The sequence below is a fragment of the Fusarium falciforme genome, chromosome 4 (genome assembly GCF_026873545.1).
Source record: "Fusarium falciforme chromosome 4, complete sequence".
Lineage (NCBI taxonomy): Eukaryota > Fungi > Ascomycota > Sordariomycetes > Hypocreales > Nectriaceae > Fusarium > Fusarium falciforme.
In genome coordinates this window covers 1,050,906-1,059,115 of record NC_070547.1, presented here as the reverse complement: position 1 = coordinate 1,059,115, position 8,210 = coordinate 1,050,906, and positions in this window count along the sequence as shown.

The following is an 8,210-nucleotide window of genomic DNA, read 5'->3' as shown; positions in this document are numbered from 1 at the left end:
AAGACTTAAGAGCTTAATAGCTTTATTTTTTCTTAAATAAATATTAAAGTATATAACTATATATTAAGCTTTAAGAGTATAATTTAAAAATTAATTATATAGCTTTTTATTATATTATGTACTTAAATAAGTTTTATTTAATTAAATGTAATATTTTATTAATATATTTAGTATAAGTTTAAATTAATTATAAGTAGTAATTAGATTTTTATACTTCCTTTATGAGAATTATATATATAAAAAGAATTTTAAGTATTAAGTATTATTAAATAGATTTTAAACGCTAATATTTCTTAATATAATATTATTTAAAAGCTATATTAGTTATTTAGGAGTAAAGCTTTATTTATTTTATTAATAACTTAAAACTATAGGGATTGCTTTCTTAGCTTTATAATATACAAATAATAATTAATTAATTTTATATTAATTCTAAAATGCTGCTTATTAAGATTAAATATTAGACTATTGATAATATAAGCTATAATATAAAACCTTATTAATACTTCTAGCTTATTAAGTACTTAACTTAGGGTTATTTTATATAACCTGAAAGGTAAGATATATGTTAGCCTTAATAAAAGTATACAATATACTAGGTAATACATAAATAATTAATTAGATAAACAGGCTATAAGTTAGAGAATATTTATAATACTTCTATAACTATAATATTTAGTTTATATATATATTACTTTGATATTTTATATAATAGTTAAAATACTATAGAAGAAAGAGCTATAACTTACTTAAGAGTAAGAAATAAAATTAAGCTAATAAAAGAAAGTATATTATAAAGCTATTCAAGATAAAGAGGCGCTAAATAATAATATTAATATTTAAATAAGTAAAAGAAGTATTATATTATCTATATTTATATCTACAGGATCTCTACGGGGCTTAGCATAAGTATTCTACTACTTAACTACTACTATATAACTAGGGTTATAGCATAATTAGTAATTAACTTACTAATTAACTAATTAAGATTAAATTAAATAAAAAAATATTATTTTTTTAGGTATTAATTAATTAAATTTATATTATAATATTATATAAAGACCTTAATTAAAGTAAAATTAATAGCTATTTATATGTAAGAATTCTAAATTATATTAAAGAATAGCTAAGACTAAGACTAAGATTTTTAAATTAAAGTAAAGAATTAGATTTTTAGTCATTATATTAATTCCTTTATTATTTAAAAGGAAGTAATTTTAATTATAACTACTTATATAAGATTATTAAACTAAGATAAAGATATTTATCATAAATAATATATATACCCCTCTATATAAAGCCTTTTATCTTGATTTTATGTAACTTAATATATATATTAATAATTCTTTAAAAAGTTATATATCTTTAGAACTTTAATTTAAGTCTTAAGAAATCATAGTTTTTAAATAATTTATATATAGCCTATTAAGGATTATAAACTTAAAGGTACAGCTCTTATATATAAAAGGAATATATAAATATCTATTGATTATAGACTTGTATATTTATTAAAGTTTGAGATTATATTAAAATTTAGAAGAATGTTTTTATGTTAAATAAAAAGTTTTTCTTTAATTATAAATTTTCTAAAAATAAGTTAAGATTAAGGTGATTATATAATATATATATATTATACTTTTAATTCATATTTAACTATATTTTCTTTTCTAAAAAAGGCCTTCTTTATTTAATTATAATCTTTTTTATCTTAATATACTTCTAAGAGTTAAACTAAAGCTTTTAAGATATATAATTTTAAATACCTTTCATAACGCTTATTAAGCTATATAAAACTATAATAATAAGTTTTATATAAGATAGTATATATTCTTTATAAGATACATAATTATATTAGCTAAATATACTTATGTAAGTAATTATAATGAAAATGAAGTATTTTTTTTAACATATACGTACTTTATATAATAAGTAAAGATCTAACTTTTTAATGTAATCAAAAAATCTTAGTTTTAGTCTTAATTATTATTTAATCTAATTAATAATATTTTATATATTATCAAAGGTTTTTTATATAGTAATTTTAGTCTTATTAATTTAATAGGCTTATTTACTATACTTATAAATTATATCTATTATCTTTTTATCTTATGACCTTGCCTATAATTAAAATACTTATGATTTTATTAAATCTTTAATAAAACTTTATTTTACTTATTAAAAAGACCATAAGTTAAGTCTTTTACTTATTTAATTATTTATTTAAATATATTTATAAAGCATTATTGCCTCTATAACTATATTTCTTATAACTATAAGGTAATAATTACTAATAACCTTTTAATATATAAGTAATAATTATCTTTAAATCCTTATTAAAGCTATTTAAAAGGCCTTTCTAATAATTAATGAAGTCTTACTTATTAGGTATAAAAATAACTTTATTAAGTCTTCATAAATAATAATATAAAAAAACTAAATTAACTTTTTAGAGATCTAATAAAGATTATAAGACTATAAGGAGCCTTCTTAGCTTGAGTAATCTTCTAAGATTTGTTTCTGTTAAGTAATCTAAGGTAGGTTTAAGTTAATTTCTTAGTAGGATTAACCTAATAAGAACATATATTAATATGATTTTATAATAATTTGCTTTTAAGCCTAGGGGATTTATAAAGAGAATATACTTAATGGTTTAATTTGCTATAGTAATGAAAATATTAAGCTAAGGAGGGCTATATATATTATGCCTAGTATACCTATTACGGTTATTAATATACTAATTAAGTAGTTTCATGTCTTAGCAGGGTTGAATCCCTTTTTATAGAGATAAAAGGCTATAATATAACTTAAAATAAAAAGATTATATAATATATAATAGCATTAACCTTTGCTTATTATTGAAAAATATATAATAAAAATAAGATTATTTATTATAATAAGGCTTTTTGTAGTAATAATATTAGTATAAATTACTTTTTTAAATTTTAATTAAGTACATAGGCCTAGTATATATAAATAAGGACTAATATTAAATAGCCCTACTTTTTATATATATAAAAATTATAACCCTAGGGCTATCTTACTTAATAAACACGATATAAATTAATTAAAAGTTATTTATCTTAAAAGCTCTAATTTAATTCTTAAAAAAGCACTAAGATAAAGAATCTTATAACTAAGATAAAAAAAATATATTTCTAGAAATTAAAAAAGCTATAATATAATTCAAAATATAAAAAATATATATTATATAATAACCCTCACCCTAGCTTATTGTTTTATGTAATATAATTAAAATAAGATTTTTCTTATTATTAAGTTTTACTATTTTCCCCCTTACTTTAGCTTGAGTAGTTTCTTTCTAGCCTTAAGCTAGCTATATATAAAATAACCTAAAATATATACCTAGAAAATGTTTTCTTGACTATATAACTAGATTATATATTAACTTACCCTATATTAAAATATCTTATTTTTACTACTCTTTTATATATTAATTTATAATTAAATATTAAATAGCTATATCGGGTTATTTAGCTAATTTTATATAACTTAGAGTTATTATTAAGTAAAAAGGTTCCTTTTAATTTCTAGTATCTCTTTCTAAGTTTCTAAAAGTAATTTTTTAGTTTTTAATTTATTAGAAATCTATTATTACCTTCTTATTAATTTTAATTATAATAATATATTATTTCCTCTCTTTTTGACCCTTTATTCTTATTATTTATCCATAATATTAATTAGCTATTGATTATATTAACTATTACCTTAACCCTTACCTTATAATAGCTACTTTAAGCCGTATTAAGATAAAAGACTAAAGCTAGGCTTAATTATCCAATTCTAATACTATTTAATATTTTATTTCTTCCTTTATTATTTCTCTTAAAAATAATAAAAAAGATTACCTTTCTTTTTTACTTTTTTCTTATAAAAATTCTAAAGTTTATATTATAAAAATTAGGTTTTTATATAAACCCTCTTATCTATATATTAAAATAAGCCTTAGTAAATATTTTTAATTTATAGTATATAAGTAATTATTAAGATTCTTATTAAGGTTTTTATTAATTATTTTTAAATAAACTATTAGAAAAATACTTAAGTTTTAAGCCTCTAATTTTATAAAATATTATAAGTAAAAATACCTTAAAAATACTTATAGTAAAAAATTAAAATAAATATAAAAAAGAAATAAGAAATTTCTCTACCTTATATTAAATAAAATATTAAAAAATTATAATTATAAGAGAAAATAACTCTAACCCTAAGATCGATTTTTTAATCTAATTATAAGAAAAAAACGCTCAAAACCCTTATTTTCTTAACGAGGCTCCCTTAAGAAGATATTATACTTTATTATCTAAAAGAACTTATTTTTTTATATTATTAATAATAAATCCTTCTATGGGCTATTATAATATTATAATAACTATTTTTTTCTATTTTTTATTTAATTAAAATATATTTATTAATTATCTTATAGCTAATTACCTATTATAAGTAAGTAGAATTTTAAAAGCTTTTTAAAAGCGACTATTAAGATAGTTTTATTTTATCTAAATTCCTAATTAGATATATATATAATTAGGTTAGGATTTTTTAAATACTTTTATTATATAATGTTTAATAGGTAAAATTCCTATTTAAGAACTATATTATTTTATATTTTAAATTTTAATTTAAAATATAAGGTTACTAGTAATTATAACCTTAACCCTAATACTAACCTTAAAATAATATATAAACAAGGTTTCATAGGCTAAATAAATCGTATATTAGCTTATATATTTATAAGTAATTCTTTTTTATATCTAAGAAATTTCTTGCTTTTTCTATGCAAAATATTTTTAAATAAAGATTAGTATTATATTTAGTTAAAGCTATTTATTTATATTTTAATATTTATTAAAATATAAATAGAAACCGTAAAGTAAATAAAGAAAATAATTAATACTTACTTTTAGTATTATATAGAATAATATAGTAAATAATAATTAATTTTTCTAATTTATATTCTAATATATATAATTTATTTATAAAAAATAGTTTATTTATAAAAGATAATTAATCTATATAAGATAATTTAGAAAATAAAAATAATTTAAAAAGAAATAATCTAAAAAAAGAATTTATCTCTCTAGGTTATAATAATAAATATGAAATTAAAGCTATTTTTATTTATATCCTTACTAACTTATATTTAGTTTTAATAAGTTAGTTACGCTATATAATTATAACTATAAAGTAGAATAATAATATAAAAAAGCTATTCTTAGAAGGAATAAAAAGGAAAAAAAATATACAAAGCTTTACTTAATAATTTTAATATTTAACTTATCCCATAAGGTATATTTACTTTTTTTTTTTCTTTTTATTAATTATTATTAATATTAAAATAGATATTACTTAATTATATAAATAATATCTATTATTAAAACTATTATTATTTATATATTTATATAAACTAAGATATATATATTATATATTTAACTAGATAAATTTAATTAATTAAACCTATAGACCTTTATTTACCTCTAAGTTTTAGTTTAGCGCTAAGCCTTAGCGCTAACTCTTTTTAGGTTTAAACTCTAATACTAACTCTAAGAATTAATCCTTCTAAAACCTATAATATTAATAACTCTTATTTCCTAATATAAGTACGCCTATAGCTATATAGCTAGATCTTAGCTAATAACAATAAAACTTTTTTAATCCTTTTATTTAATAATATAAAAAGGTTATATAATTATTATAAGTATTATAATTTATACCTTTTATTAAGTATTCTTTTTTAAGTCTTTAAGGAATTTAATATTTTTATTAATAAAGTATTTCTCTTTTTATAGCTTTTTTTTTAAAAACCTTTAATAAAAAAGCTTTTTTCTAAGAAAATTTAACTTTTTATTAATATTAGAATTAAATAAAAAAAAACTAAATAAAAGGAAAAAATATAATTAAAGATTATAAGTTTAATTAATTATAGATTATTATATTATATATTTATATTAATACTTTTAAGGCCTTTCTTTAATATTATTATATATAGCTTATTATAAGTTTTTTTTATAATTTTATAAACCTTATAGATTTTTTTATTAAAGTTATTTTAATTATATTAAAGGGTAAATTAATAAGTATTAATTCTATTATTTTAATTATTTAATTAAAGGTTTTTATAAAAAGTAATTACTATAATTTCTTTAATATATTATTTATTAATTAATTAGTTATTAATTAGTTAATTAATTAATTATAATTATTATTAGATATAATTAAATCTCGTTATATAAAAATAATAAAAGTAATTTTAATTTCTTTAACTAAAAATTATAATTAAAAGCTTAATATTAGAAGGGAGAGTTATTATATAAAGGGGATTTTAACCTCTTTAATTAATTAAGATATAAGTACTATATTATAAATAGAGCTAGCTTTAATATATTATTAAAGCTATTAATAATTATATATATGAATTTATTAATTTAAGCCTATTAAAACCTTTAACTTTAAGTATAAAGTCTTTATTATTAAAATTACTAAGAAATTAATTAATATACTTTAATTCATATTTTAAGTATTATAAAGTAATATAATAATAATTAATACTTATTAATATATTTTTAATATAATTATAATAATTTTAATAAAAAAATCTATAAGCTTTATAAAAATATAAAAAATATTTATAATAAATTATAAAAAATAATATTAAATTAATATTTTTAAAGTAATATATTAAATAAAAACCTTTATTATTAAAAATATATTAAATTTTTAATTTTTAATTATAATATTATTTTTCTTATATAATCTTATATATTTTATAATAATATTAATAAAAAAATTAATTTTATTAAAAAAAAGCTTTATTTATTAAAAACTCTTAAAAAGAAATTAAAAAAAGTTTTTATTTATAAAAAAATTTAATTTCTTAAAGACTTAAAATAAAATTAATATATAATATAATATATAATTTTTATTATAAATATTAATATTTTTTATTATATTATATAAAAAAATTTATAAAAGTTTTATTATAATTAATTAAGATATAATTATATAGCTCTAAATATAATTATATTAAGAATTAAGAGTTATTAATATTATAAGCTTTAAAAAAATTAATTCTTAAAATTAATATTAGAGTTAAAACTTAAAAAAAATTAATATTAGACTTAATAATAAATAAAAGTTTATAAGTTTAATTAATTAATTTTATTATATTAGATATATAATATATATATCTTAGTTTATATAAATATCTAAATACTAATAATTTTGATAATAATTTTTATAATAAATATTTTTTAATATAAATTTAAGTTTAATATATTAATAAATTATTAATTTATTTTATTATATTAATATAATAATATATTTTATATTTTATTATATTAAAATATATTTAAGAAACTTTTCTTACATATATTTATTATTAAATTAAATATTTAAATTTTATATATTTTTATATAGATTTTTAAGTTATAATTATAAAAGAATTTATATAATATATTAAAAATATATTTTATATTATAATTTTAAGTATATATAATATTAATTATTTTATTAAATTTTTTTAAAAAAAACTTTTAATATATATATTATTTTATAATATTATATAAATATAAAATATAATAATAAATTATTTTTTTAAAAAAATATATTTTTATTAAATTTATAAAAAAATATTATTATTTAACTATATATTACTTAAAATAGGGATTAAAATATTATAATTAATATCTTAGTAATTTTACTAATAAAGGCTTTATACTTAAAGCTAGAGGTCTTAATAAGCTTAAATTAATATAATTTATCTATATAATTATTAATAGCTTTAATAACGCGCTAAACCTAGCTCTATTTATAATAAACTACTTATATCTTAACTAACTAATAAGGTTAAAATCCTTATAAAAGGGTTAGACCTTAGCTTTTAAGTTTATAAATCAGATAGGGCGGCATATATTAACCCCTTTACGGAGTAGCTCTCCCCTCTAATGCTAACCTTTTAATTGCCCTTGTAATTCTCGACCACTCAAAGAGGTTAAAATCACTTCTATTATCCTCGTAAGAGGAGGTTTAACTATAACTAATAATAACCATAACCAACCAGTTAACTAACTAGTTAAATAATTAATAATATATTAATAATCGCGATAGCTTTCTATAGAGACCTTTAACTAAGCGATTAAAGCAATATAGCTAATGCCTATTAGTATGCCTTCTAATATAACTAAGATAACGTT